This window comes from Stegodyphus dumicola, chromosome X2 (assembly GCF_044657685.1).
Source record: "Stegodyphus dumicola isolate Sdum_Otavi_A_Nest chromosome X2, ASM4465768v1".
NCBI lineage: Eukaryota > Metazoa > Arthropoda > Arachnida > Araneae > Eresidae > Stegodyphus > Stegodyphus dumicola.
Genome location: NC_140781.1, coordinates 58092102 through 58106756, shown reverse-complemented (window position 1 = coordinate 58106756; position 14655 = coordinate 58092102).

The window sequence follows — 14655 nt, the reverse complement described above, 5'->3', positions numbered from 1 at the left end:
TGTACTGCAAATTCTTCATGGCTCATTGTAAAAAAGCACCCTGGTAAAAAGCATAAGACCAATAATTACGTTGTCGACAATTTTGATTTTTGCAAAGGCGGGGGGTGGGCTCTGACAGAACAATACTTTTTGGAAATATTCTACAGCAGGGGCTCTCAGCCTTTTTGCCCCATGCACGCTTTTCACTGCTGTTAAACGACCATTTTCACCCTCTTCTTTCCCAAACTCGACAAATACATTTACGTTTATATAAATTTAGACTACTTTTTAATGAGTTTTGCAAATCAAACAGGAAAAATGCATCAAATGTTGATAAATATCCAAATTAGAATAAAAACATTTTAGTTTGTAGAAATAAAAGTAGTATAGTAGAACTAAATGCTTAACAGGGAATCAAAAGGCTTTCCGCATCCCCCTTCCTGAAACTGTGAGAGGTTTTCATGTTGAAAACTTCTGCTCTATTCAGTTATTTAATTATTTTCTCACAAATGCTAGTTATTTTCGGAAGCGGTAACATTAGGTATGTAACTGCTATGAGAAGTTTTACTGTATTAAATTCAGAAATTAAAGTTATCATTCAGTACAACTGTCATGTTATGCAATTCTGAAAATTAGTGTTTCATGAAAACTAATAAGTAGCAACACATTCGTCTGTAAAAATTAAGAAAACTTGCATATTATGTTAAACTTCTGAAAATTAAGGGACAAATTATAATGAAATTTGGTACGAATATACGTTTATAACAGAGAAAGACATGCAGTGTTCCCAATTTTATGCACGCATGATAGCAATGATGAACATGAATGTCCAAAATCTACGTTATGATATTGAACTGAAAATAAGTCTAATATGAGGTATGGTCTCTTCTCATAGCCAGACATGTCGTGCAGCGTGACGTTATATTAAACAGGAGGCGACTGAGGAGTCCTTGTTGCAGTCGATGCAACAAAGCAATTTTCAATTTCGAGGTGTTTCTCTGAGAGAGGAATGGTATCATGTTCCAGGCTCTCTCCAGATACAGATACGCTGAGAATCATTGTCCAGGCTAAATCTCGACTTATCCGTTAAAGGAACGGTGTTCTACAGAACTCTGGTCCAAGGGGCATATTGTCTGCACCATGCTAAACGAGCTCTCTTGTGCTCTGCAGTGAGCAGGGCGCAAACAGCTGATCACCCTATCTCATGGAGCTTTCGGGGCAAATGTAGATCCTGAAACTCTGGTCCCAGTGTCAGCATACAACTCCCGTGTGATCTGTGATGCTGTAGCAGTCCTGCATCGCCGCGTTGAAAGTGCCAAGTTACGATCCTCATTTCGTCCTTGTTCGATCTTCTCAATATTGATCAAGGGACCTGAAACTGTTTCCATAAATTACATAAGGCGCTAGACGTTACAAATGAGCTCAGTAACCTGCGATTCGGACGGGCCTCCCAATTTACCAGCGGCTCCATCTCATTCCGTAATCCATCTGTTTACGGCTACTCATTTTATTCGATACCTTATCAAATTTACCCAACTCTTCATGGAGAATGTCGTGAAAGAGTACGAGCAGACGAATCGCCCAAAACACATCCTGCGCTTATACCCTCTCCACAAACGCAGCTTCGCAAACACGCCTGTGTATGCTTACATATTCGACTCTTAATATTTCCATAATTGTTCTGCGGCATAATCAGTATCTTTTGTTCAGTTCTTTTCGTAAAAACAATCATAATTTGCAAATTCTCTTAATTTAGCACACGAGTGTATTTGATTAAGGCCACATATTTCAAGTACAATCAAACTAAAAATAATTTGTAAATACAGATTTTTCGGTGAATTGAAAGAAATCTAGTTTGAATTTTCATTTTCAAAATTTTTGTTAAATTTCATGTCATTGTTGCACCAGTAAGACAGCTTAAATTTAATCATCAAGTCTTGACGCAATGATAATAGCACTTTCGGGTACAATTACTAAATTTCCGTTATATTTAAACGTTGGTATGATTATTGCGTTTCACGGTGGCTGTATATAACTGATTATAGTAATAGATTAAAAATTTGACAATAGTAATTCTTTACTCCAGTAACAGTGCACCGTTTTGTTTAAAAATGCCCCTTTTCCATGAAAAATCAGATTATTTCTCAAAAGAGGTGGGGGATGCGTATGTTTAATGGCAATTTCGAATAAAGCGATGGTTAAATTACACAAAATAACCATCAGTTTCACAGGAAGTGTTTTGATTCATAGCAGTCGAATTAAAACGTAAATCTGAGATTCAGTTTTCGAAACATATGCATTTGTACTAGATGGCGCTAGCCGCATACCCCGAACGGTATAAGTCAGTGCCCGTCCCTTTCCGCGGCGTCATTGAGAGCGTGGACAGCAATGGTGGAAGGCGACTATCACGATCAGCGTTGGACAGCGTGGTTCCTATGAAAGGAATGGATACATGGTAGTGAGATCCATCGTCGCATGGTGTCGGTGTGCGGAAACAAAGCACCATCAAGACGTACCGTATCCCGTTGATTGGCCAAGTTCAGAAGTGGAATGGAGACCGCAGCCAAATGTGTCAGCGCGGGACGACCAGCAACATTCACATACAGGTACAGGTAGAAGCTAGGCCAGCACCTCCGTAGTAGCACAGGTAATTGAGGTATTGCTGAACCTAGCTAACTGTTAAACTTTCCACCCCAATTTTGAGGGAGAACACCCCGGGGGTGATCCGAGGTTCTCCCGCCCCTCTTTTTTTTTTACGATCAACCACTTGAGAGGACTTTCTGAGATAACTGAGTTCTGGTATTATTAGCGTATACAAATCATATTGAGAAAACACTGTCCTTGAAAAGTTCAACAACTGATGCTTCCAAAAGCATAAATGTAAGAATAAATGTCTTTTCTAAGACGGAAGGTGTAATAATCTTTGGAGCTCCCGTCCATCAGTATTGCGTAGGTAAATGAAACTGTTGGAACATTAAAATGAAATTAAAAAAATAAAAAATAATAAATAAAAATAAAAGCAGCAAATGTGGCAACCATATCGGATTTGATCATGGCGAACAAGCGCATAACGTTCAACAAGTTGCAGGAAGAGACAGGGCTTGCGCAAGGAACATTGCAGGCAAATGTGCATGGTGGTTTGGAGATGACAAAGGTGTGTGCAAAGTTGGTGTCCCATGCACTCACACCACAACAAAAGGAGAAGCACGTCGACATCTGCAACGAACTTCTTGCACTACACGATGTCCACCCGGATGAATTCTTCGGCCGCCTGGTCACGGGAAACAAGTCTTGGTTTTTGCACGACACTCCCGAAAGAAAATACAGCTCCATGGAGTGGAAGCATGCATCAAGCCCACGTTCCAAGAAGCCTAGGCAGGCGTTGAACACGAGGAAACAAATGGCAACTGTATTCTGGGATGTCCAGGGCATTCTTTTCGTGGTCTGGCTGGAGCCCATGTGCGCCATCAACAGCGACCGGTACTGTGAGTTTACCAGAAAGCTGCGACAGCGCCATCCGAGCAAACGGGCACAACATGTGCTGTTGCAGCATGTACCCACACCAGACAGAACACACGTAACACTCAGGAGGTATTGGGTTTCACTGTGTTGCCACACCATCCGTACTCGTCCGATCTGTCCCCCTCGGACTACGCCTTGCTTGGCAAGATGAAGGACGCAGTCAGGCGCCGACATGTTGAATCTTCTGCCGCATTGCATGTAATTGTCCGTAGGTGGTGCACCAACACCCCCACAGACTAGCTTACCAAAGCCCTCCGGACCTCCCAGCCAGATAGCAGAAGTGTATTGACTTGGGCGGGGATTATTTCTAACTGAAGTACTATCAGTATTTTTTTAATAAATTGTATTCCGGCGGGGCTTGGTGGCAGCATGTGTGTCATTCATTTCTGTACGACTTTAATATTATACGCTAGATGTAGATGATTCACACTTGTCACCCTCGTGAGATTATTGCGGGTGATTTTAACTGGAAAATGCTCTTTAGAACGATGGAAAAAATTATATTTTAGGGTATTAATGAATATATTTTCTTCCATGTATAAATATTCTGTGAATGCTTTTATGCTGCAAGTGATAACATGTACAACTAGCAAATGAAACATCTTCTAATACGTTTACAATGTTCCTAAAACGCAAGAACGTAGTGAATTTGTTCCTTAACGAATTTCTAGACGATATATAATAGTTTTAAGGCGATGGAAGTTATGCTTTTTATTTTTGATTTCATGCAGTTATTATTATTATTAAATTTCTTCTTCATTTCATAACTGCTTGACTTCATTTCGAATGTAGTTGGGAAAATTATTCTATAAAATTCATCTAAAATGTTTCGCGCACTATTTTTCAGGTATCAGGATAACCGGCAAGATTAAATAAATTTATTATTTATTTATAATAATATATAATTTATTACTAATTTATAATAAGATGCGCAATGTAACCTCTTGATATTTGTTATAAAAGTATAGTAATATAAAATTACTTCTTCTGTGTACAAGCCTTTCAGGCAGAGGTAGAAAACACATTTAATCATGCACATTATACTTAGTTAATAATACTAGTAAATGATAATAGCAAATACTTAATTGTAATAGTAGTAAAATAGTCATAATGAATAAATAATAGGAAATACACTTAATTAATATGCATCAGAAAAGTACTTCTGTAGGAAATTATTTTGATTAGTTAAATTGTAGTAAAAGCGCAGTTTAATTCTAACCAGAAAAAAATTGCTACAGATGTATTCTGGAAGGAAACGCTCTTAGTTAATACTATAATTCTATTAGGAATGTTGTATAATTTCAGTAGAAAATAATTTTAAATAATGTAATTTTAATATTAATGTAATACGAATCTAATACTAAAAAATTTATCAATGTTACAAATAAACTCAATTCAACGAAATTCTAGTAGAAAGTATCTATAATTCTGCGGTTATGTATTACGATAGAAAATAAATAGTACACGTTGGTTTTCAATGATACAGGTCTCAAAACGTTTTAACTTGTTAGCAACTGATGTTAATTTCCTAACAGCTAAAATTTAAACTTTTGCATTATCTCTTTTTTCCTTGACTTCCATCAAATTAATTTGCTTGATGTAGAAATTTTTCAAATCTCAGTAACGCAAGAGTATGTTCACATACCGTGATTTCTTAGCTGCAACTTACGATAAAGTCTTACCAAGATTATTCCAATTTCGAGGAAATCCTCGTCCATTTTTACAGACTGCTTTTGCTCTACTCGCTGATCGTGAATTGAGAAACTTAAAGTAAGTGATTATTAATATTAGAGAGGTAAATTACATCTAGATGAAAACTGGTTTGGTAGTTAGAACTGCAGATTAGTGTTGCTTTGAGGGATAAAATTAGTATTGCAAAATAACTGTATACCCCCACAAATGACTGTTCAAATAAATATAAGCATATTGTTATTTGTTGCCTTTGTAAATTATTTATTCTTATACAAATAATAATATGGTTTAGTAATTTAAGCTAGGTCTTTAAGTTGAATTCAGGCCCACGCAGATAACTTAAAGTAAAATCTGTAAGACTTTCAAACAAAATTAGGTATCTTCATTTAAATATAGAAGTGCCCATTTGTCTCTTTCTTCTGTATCACTAGAAATTAAATATGTATGGTAAACTGTTATGATCGCAACTATTTATATGTTTTTCTGATTAGTCAAAATATCAGGAAATCATTGAATAAAGTCACTTTCTTCAAAATGCGTTACATAATTTTGCCAAACACTACTAAAATTTATTAACAGAGATATTTTTATTTCATACTTATTTTGCGTTGTGTTTTACTGACACACAAATAGTTTAGAAATAACAGCTGATATTATTCTGAATACTCTAAACATTAACGGCAAAATTTAATATAATGGTTTTAATAAAAATGAAATTTCATTAATAACTTTTATGAAAATAATTAAAATTATTTGTTATTTGATAAATGTAAAGCTTTTAACATATGATGGACTTCATCATGCAAATATTTTGAAATATTCAAACAAATAGTGCAAAAAAATATTTTGTTTCAAAATATATAACGAATTTAAATATATTTATATTTCCGAACTTAAAATATAAGTTATAATATCTTCTTTTTTTTAAAGCACAGGATCTTCTACATCATTTTCCAAATAAAGGCTTAAGTAATGCATTTTAAATTAGAAAATAATCTTTTAGGTCTAAAAACATATTAACTTTGTTTCCTATGAATAAATTTCTCATTCAATAAATTCTTTTCTGAAGTTTCAGATATACTATGAAAAATGTTCCGGTCATGAATAGAAAAACTTTTGATTCATTATTATATAAAACGTTTAATCAAACTTACATACTTAAAGTCCCTAATTATAAGTTAAGAAGTAAAAAAAAAAAATGCATCACAAAAGTATTTTTGCAACAAAATGGAAAGAAATTAATTTATTGTAAACTGCCGAGATCACAATAAAACCAACCACATGCATTTAATGAAAATGCAGTGTTGAATACTAACGAAATTTTGAAAAGTATCAAGAATATAAAAAAGAAAAGCCTCGGTTTTTGTCATGCTCAAGCATCTATCTAAAACATCTATAGAATACAAAATAAGCATTCTCCTAAATGGATTTCTCTTCACTGAGACAGCTATAAGTATCCATTTGGAATTATAAAGAAATGTATAAAATACTGCAAAGAGTGTATTTATTGATAAAATTTTACTGCTACAAGATTCATTGAAATTCTTAAATGAATTCAGATAGATAACAAGGTTGACTATTTTCCTTCAAAACTAAAATGCAATAAACGATAATTAAATCCAAAATGAATTTAAGAAAGAGAATATAGGTACCTATGGGTTATGCTTTCCTTCGTTATCAGTACTCTCAAGCCATATGTAAAAGTTTATAATAAACCTTTTGAATCAACATGTATGAAAAATATAACTATATTGCATGAATTTTTGCATTTTCAGTTGACCGTCAGCTGCCTGTCACTGTTCAATGTATCAAACCTGCAGCCCAACCTAGAAGAATTCTTTCTTAGAATCAACTTAAGTTTACCTGAAATATATGTGAGAGGACATTATAATGTCAACGGAAGACTTCTCAAGATATTTCCAATATACGGACAGGGATATTTTAATATCAATGCAACAGAAATATCCATCGCTGGCACAGGACAACTTGGCTTTACTTCAGACAATATGCAGATGAGTCTTTTGAAGTTAGATCTACATTGGGAGCACTTGGCTATCTTTATGGAAAATTTCCTGGGAGGTGGAGACTTTTCAGATGTACTCCAAAAAGCCGTGCCAAAAGTAGGAAGGGATATTTTTAACGTATACAAACCACTAATAATGGAAAAGTTAGAGTGCGCATTAACAAAAAAAGTTAATGAAAAGTTTCAAGATCCAGCTGTAAAAAACATTATCAAATCTATTATTCCCAAACAATAACTTTTTACATGAAAATAAAAATGCATTGCCTCTTAATACACAAATGTGTATCGAAGTTATTTTACTTGTAAGTTATTGACATTTTACAATTTTTTAGTATATTTTTTATTTTTTCATTCATTACGGATATTTTGCATCTCCTGAATATGTCACAGTTATAAATCAATGATAGTCAATAAGAGAAAGCACTAAAGTAAACAAAAATTTATTTAATCTAAATTTATTAATCTGTTAAACAGAATCAAATTGTAAATGTGTTTATTTTGTAGAAAATGAAAAGTGTTATTGAAAAAAGTATACAATTTGCTTTTAAGTTAGTACAATCATATGCTATAACCTTTTTCTTTTTTCTAAAATAACAAGAATTTAAAAGTAAAATACCTGATGTTCAAAAACAGTATTTTTGATTTAGAAAAATTAGGCTAAACATAACAGTTATGGGCCACTTGAGGGCATTCAGTCGAATATCATCGAAGCTTTATTAGAAAATTCTATAATAAATTATTTTCTTCTCTTTATTTAAATTCGCACTTCTCACTAACTGTCACATTAAATCGCAAATAATATGATTAAAATTATATTAAAATATTAAATGTTTTGCTTTTTTATGTTCCTGTTTTGGACATAATAAATTTCTGAGGTACCTATAGAAGCCCACGTTATATGACTTACACAAATATGTCAAATTTGAAAGGATAATAGCTACAATTTACCATATGTATATATTCATTGATATAATTGTTGAAATATATGAAAAATAATAAAATGATATATTGATTACGTAACAAATTATTTTAAGAAAATTGCTCAGGGTTATTGAACTTCAGTCTTATTTTAATGATATTTTTTCTCTTACAACCAGTTTCCCATATTTTTTTTTCGTTAAGCATCACTGAAATACAGGTCTCCCCTGTGTTTAAAAATTCTTTTGCTTCATCAGTTTAATACCCAAATGAATCGAATCGTCTTATTCTTTAGAGGTAGAAGCTCAGATGGGAAAGGTGGAAGACTCGAAAGAAACATTTCTGGCTCTTCTTTTTACTCTCCCTTTTATCTGTATTTGTTCTTTTTTCACTTTTGTCCCCTCTTTTTCTACAGCTTTTATATTTTCAACATTTTTTTTTCTGTTAAAGTTTGTAGAGTTCCTTACTCTTATTCTACTAAAGTAAATGGCGAGGAACCCTGTTAAATGTTAACAGTTAGTTCAAATAACAGGAATCGTTATTTCAAAAATGTTAACTACCCTTTACTTCACTCAAAATAAGATGAACATTCGGCCCCTTTCTTCGGGCTTACAATAAAGCTTTCACTTGAGCTTAAACACAAAAATAAGAAATAAGAACTAACTATATCTAACTAAGAGATTTAGCCTAAGCTAATTCAAATCTAACATAGTTGGGCCTTAATTTTAAACTAGCCGAAGAATATCAAAAGGCACGCGTTGAACCTTCCTTAAATACTACTTCTTACTCCTCTGCATTCAACGCGATTTAAAAAACTTATTCTGGTAGGGAGGACTTATTCTGGAAACAAAGAATGGTGGGAAAGCAGAATTAAGTTAAAATAACTGTTATAAAATCAAAATATACCTTACAAGTTGAAGAATTTGGAGACATATCACAATAGAGGCTTTCTTGGCTTTTCTTTTTCCTTATCCTATCAGCTTCTAATTCTGCCAGAAAAGGGGTCTTCTGAAAGGAGGTGTTACATTTATGGATGATTCAGCTATGAGAGTATCCAATGACATTAGGTGCACTGCATTCCTAACATGCTAAAGTAGTCTTTCTTGAATAGTTACTCCATCTCAACATTTTTCTTTTTTTTCCTTTGTTCTTTCTCTGTCTTTTTTTCCCTTCCAATCACAGGCTCTTTATTGCAGAAAGTGGGATAAGAGCCCTTTTAATAATATCAGTTTACTGAGCTAGATCTACAGAATTTTCAGTTTACTTAAAACCAACATAATTAGTTTAAGTCAGCTGCAAATAATTAAAAGTACAATTAAAAATTTTTATAAGTTCCTGCAGTAATATGCTTTATTGGACCCTCTTTCCGTACTATTTTTCTCTGGTTTGCGATTTAAAAAGAAAGCTGTCTCATCACAATCAAAAAACCTCTGTGGATAATATACAGCATCTTTAAGTCAGTCGTATTTTAGAAAATGCCGGCCTCTGAAAACTAGCTGCTTATCTTTTCTGGATACTCTTCTGTAGTGAAATTTTGAGTTGGTCTGCATTCTAATATCAGAATAGCCTTTCAAAAAAGTCTAAATTTACTTTTTTCTTGGAATGTTGTCCTCTTCTGAGAAAGTAACTTAACATTTCGTCGGCTGTTTCGCTATGCTATAGTTTTGCTTATTTTGCCATACACTAAATGTTTCTTCTTAAAAAAGGAACTCAGCGTTTGATTTAGTTTTAATCCACGTAGTGATGTTAATTTCTTTACCAATTGAAAAGAAATTCCATGGGTTTTTCTTAGCTAACTTTGTTCTTTTCAGCTTCTTTTACAAAACTGTTTTCTCAATATTTTATTGCTTACCAATAAATGACACTATCATATTTCTTAAGTTTCGTAACTTCTCTTTCTCAGTTCTTTTTCTTTTCATAATTTTTATCATTTTCGCTTCCTTTGTCCTATAATAAAATATAATAAGCATATCAACAAGGCTTAATCATGTTTGCTGTAGTAATGGGCCACTAGAATATCAGCAGTTTTCCACGTGGCTCACTTGGGGTTTGGTTTCCATAAAGCTGTATAAAATATATAAGAAAGCTTATTGAACCCTAAATTGCAACATTACGCCTTATATCTCAAAATTAACATCCTTTATGATAGAAAGCCACCTGGTCTACTATTAGAACAGTTTGAAAAATAAAGATCCAGAAGAGAGCTTCCTCTCAAAATCAGCAAAATAATCTTCCTTTTTTTCTTTTAAGTCTGATGCACAAAAAGTCAAATGTACAGTTAAATAGAAATATAATATTTTAGTATAGAATGATATGCACATTAAGATTAAAAGAAAACTTTTGAATGAAGCTTCACCTCTTAAAAGAAGCAACAAGAATGAGTCCAATATAACCTTTGTCCACTTCTGGGAAGCTTTGCTCCTATACACAAACTGGCAGTATACTGAGATTGTGCTTTTCTCAGATAATGGATAAAGGTGTTAGCCAATTAGCTGTTTCTTTATTATACACTAAATACAGGCTGGAGTTTATCTTTCAAATTTGATGGTAGAAATCCACTGTTTGTATATGGCCCACTGCAAGTGTATTCAGTCTAATAAAACTCATGTTTGTGCAGCAAAACAAGATATTTGTACCTCATGCTTTTTCTCAAAACATTCTCCCAACTTATGTAAAATTATCACAAACGGATTACTTGTTGCAATGCATAGGTGAAAATTATTGAATATTTTTAATTGTAAACAATTTAATTGTTTCAGATTTCCAGTCTAAAGTCGACCATATATTGATTTTTAAATTACGGGAATTTCCAAATTCTAAAATAAAACACAGATGAAGATCATGTATATTGTATGCTACCAGTATTATGACAAAATGTATTTTCTTTCAATACCATCACTTTTTAAGCTGATACCAAACAAAATACATAACTATTATCACGATTTTATGGTTTTAAATAACAGGGTATTTTTTTCGAAATTGTGTGCGATGGAATACCGCTTTGCGCTCTGAGCCCTATATGCACAATAGCCCTGAAGCCTATATGCACATATTTAAACTCCATTTTAAGTAAGCAGTCAGAACAAATCACTTTGTAGAACAGAGGAAAAAAATTAAAAATAAAAGTATGATTCCAGCTGCAAACTAGTCTCGTTGATTTATATACAGACATATCCAAAGTTCATTCAAAAATTAACAGTTGATAGACTACATATTATGAGAAGTAATAAAAGTTTGCAAAGATGAAATAATAAATCCGGGTTTTTCTTTTTCGAAGAAAAATCGAACAGTTTAGTTTATGCAAGAGAATAAATGTACAAGTAATAAAAATTTGAATATGCAGTTAAAGTAAAATACTATTTTAATCAATTTCAAATATGTTAAAAATAGTTGCTGATTATATAGCAAAATCACGTTTTTATTGACCTAGAAATTAATTCCATCATAACTATATCAATAAGTGGTATAATTATCATGTAAAGCACATTACAGTAAAATATGCTCACAGCTCTAAAGATCACCCATTCACATTACGAAACACATAGCTCAAGAAGGACTTTTAACAGAGCAACTACTCTCCGAGTGTGCGGTTTACCGTCATCTGCAGGCTTCGAAGAATGTTTTAAAAACGCTCTTTGCTTTGGTTACCTTTGATTATACACCGCAGATGCCTGCAATTCCAGCTGCATTAAAACATCGCGAATGGAATGACGAATCGTTCTTGACGATTATTATTTCTCTCTGCTGCACCATGATTTCTGTCTCACATAATCGTAGTGGCAGGCATAATATGTCTTGTATTACTTTACCCATAAAACACCTGATGCTTTGAGATGGAATTACTTAGGTTTCCAGTGCCACTTATACCGAAAATGTATTTCTGATACGCTAAACAGTTATTATTACATATGTCAAGTACTGTCCCTTATATTCATACCTTATCAAGGTAAACTGTCAATAGAACAATGAACAGCCGCCTTTAGGGCATAACATCCAATAGTTCTTGATTGGTCATCACATTCCATTTCTTTCTTCACCTAAGCGTTCATCGCATTAATCGCCTGTTGACACTTTTGATCCACATCCACACAATGACTGGTATACCACAAATTACTGCAGAGGAATTTTCGCAAAGTTTCAAAACCGCTTGGACTAACACACTCTAAGCACTCATCCATTGTCTCTTCCTCTCTGCGTATATCCGTGTAGCTGCAATTATTGATGCTTATGATAGTTACGAAACACTAATTTCTTCATATTACACTGGTCGACCTGATCTGCAACTGAAACCATTTCACCTTCGTATTGTAAGTTAACTGATAAATACAACGTTTTACATATCTTGCCTGTCGTAACATTTCACTTTTAGGAATCAGAAATATGAAAAGCAATTCGAGCTCTATTTATTTCAGGAAGGATTCCTTTCTAGAGACTTTTCTAATATTTACCAACCACATAAGAACACTCATGTAGCCAATGCAAAATATACCCTTTACGAAACTGCCAGTGATTTTATTCGATTCACATTTTTGTGATAGTAACATCTACTATTAAGCGGTTGCTGATTGGTTCCAATAACTATGAGAATATGTGCATTAAGATAAAATGTTCAAGTACTAGTGAATTGGAAACTATAAAAGACGGAATTAAGTTATATAGCATTGCAATTTGTTTATAATGAGTTAATTTTAGAAAAAGAATCTTTCTATTATGTATCATTCGTTTCCAGCTTAATAACGAAGAAAATAATGCTTAAGGGTTACGTAATGCTCGTCTCTAAAATACAAGCTTAGAATAGCTTAAGTAGAGATGAATTTGGATGTGATAAGGTAGAACTTGAAGTACTTCAAAACACATACATAATGATAGCTAGTGAATATACAAGATAAGACACACATATACAAAAGGAAAAAAATTCGGACACAGCAAGAAGGAGTTGCATGATTGTAAGAAACATTTGTAGGCAAATACCTTTCGATCCGACATATAAATGATTAACTTCTGGAAGCCAATGGAGGAGTAACTGGAGTTATAGAACATCACAACCGAGCATGCGAATGATCTATAAAAGAGAAGACATTCTAGTTCTAAGGCATAAGTTCTACTTAAAATTGGTCCTGTGTACTCACATCAACTGGATAGTGCCTCGCAAACGAGCTAGTGCATTATGGAAATATATCACTAGTTGAGAAAGAAGGTGCAATTAGCCTGAAAGAAGCAGAGTGACCAAATCGAAAGTTCGCTCGGCGTTTGGGTCGAAGAGATATCGCCATTCCATGATTATTGTCAGGAATGTTAAACCATGGCAAAAAACAGCGTCGAGAAGGAGCCGGTCGATCTAAGATGGCGACAGAGCATTAGGAAAGAGTGACTGTCAGAACAATTTTCGCAGCACTCTTCATTATCAACGATCCGACGTGTGACCTGGACATCAGTATTAAAAGGCGCAGGTAGTATTGACAGGCGACTCAGAAAACGGGATCTGCGCTTACAATGCCCCATAAGCTGAATACTTCTTACCTGTACACATCTATAAACGCGTTTGCAGCTGTACAGGCTCGTTCGACGAATCTCACTGATTAAAATACAAAATGTGTTCAGTAATGAATCTCCTTTAAAAATGACTCATGATTACCATCAAGCGCGTGTCTGAAGACGTTCAGAATAAAGGTAAAGTACTGATCGGACTGTTCTTCCAACACAAAAATATGGTCTGAGGTGTCACTTCATTTAGACTAATTCCACTAGTTCTCATCCGTGATACCTTTACAGCATAGCGGTATATTGACGATATTATGCACTCCGTTGCGTTGCCCTTCTTTTCGGGGCACTCCGATTTTATATTTGAGCAGACTAATGGGCGACCTCATTCGACGATCACTTTTACTGATTATCTTCATTATTATTATGAATTATTATTTATTTGCTATATATAGTGATATGTCTTAAACAAAGCATTCAGTTCCTCTAAAATTTTAATCGTTTCTTTTTCATACCTATACATCACATCTCCGAATTTCGTCTCATTCGAAAAACTCCTTCATAATGGGTGTTTTTTTGCTAAGAGTGTATATATATATAAAGATTTTGGATCTGTAATAGCGTATTTGGTATGTACAAAAAGACCTAATTAACAACAAGTAAACAGAACTCTGAAAAACGTATTATGCATATATATGTAAATATTATTAAAATAATATTTATTAGTGTCAATATGCCCACTGCAAAACATCATTTAATCTATATACAAGAAACATTCGTCGCCCAGAATGTATAGTGGTTAGGGAAGCCTATTATAGTACCAAAGGGCTTGGGTTCGAATCCCGGAGAAGACATGGATGTTTGTAAATGTATAATGTCGGTGCGGCATGGCGTCACTCTAAATGTGCGGCAAGCCGATAGTTCTCTCGTGTGATGAAAGACCACCGGATGCCCCCTGGAGTGCTCTCCCTCAAAATTGGGGTGGAAAATAGAAGTTCAACCTGTGTTTGGAATAGGCTCTGACAACCATTGTTCCACGT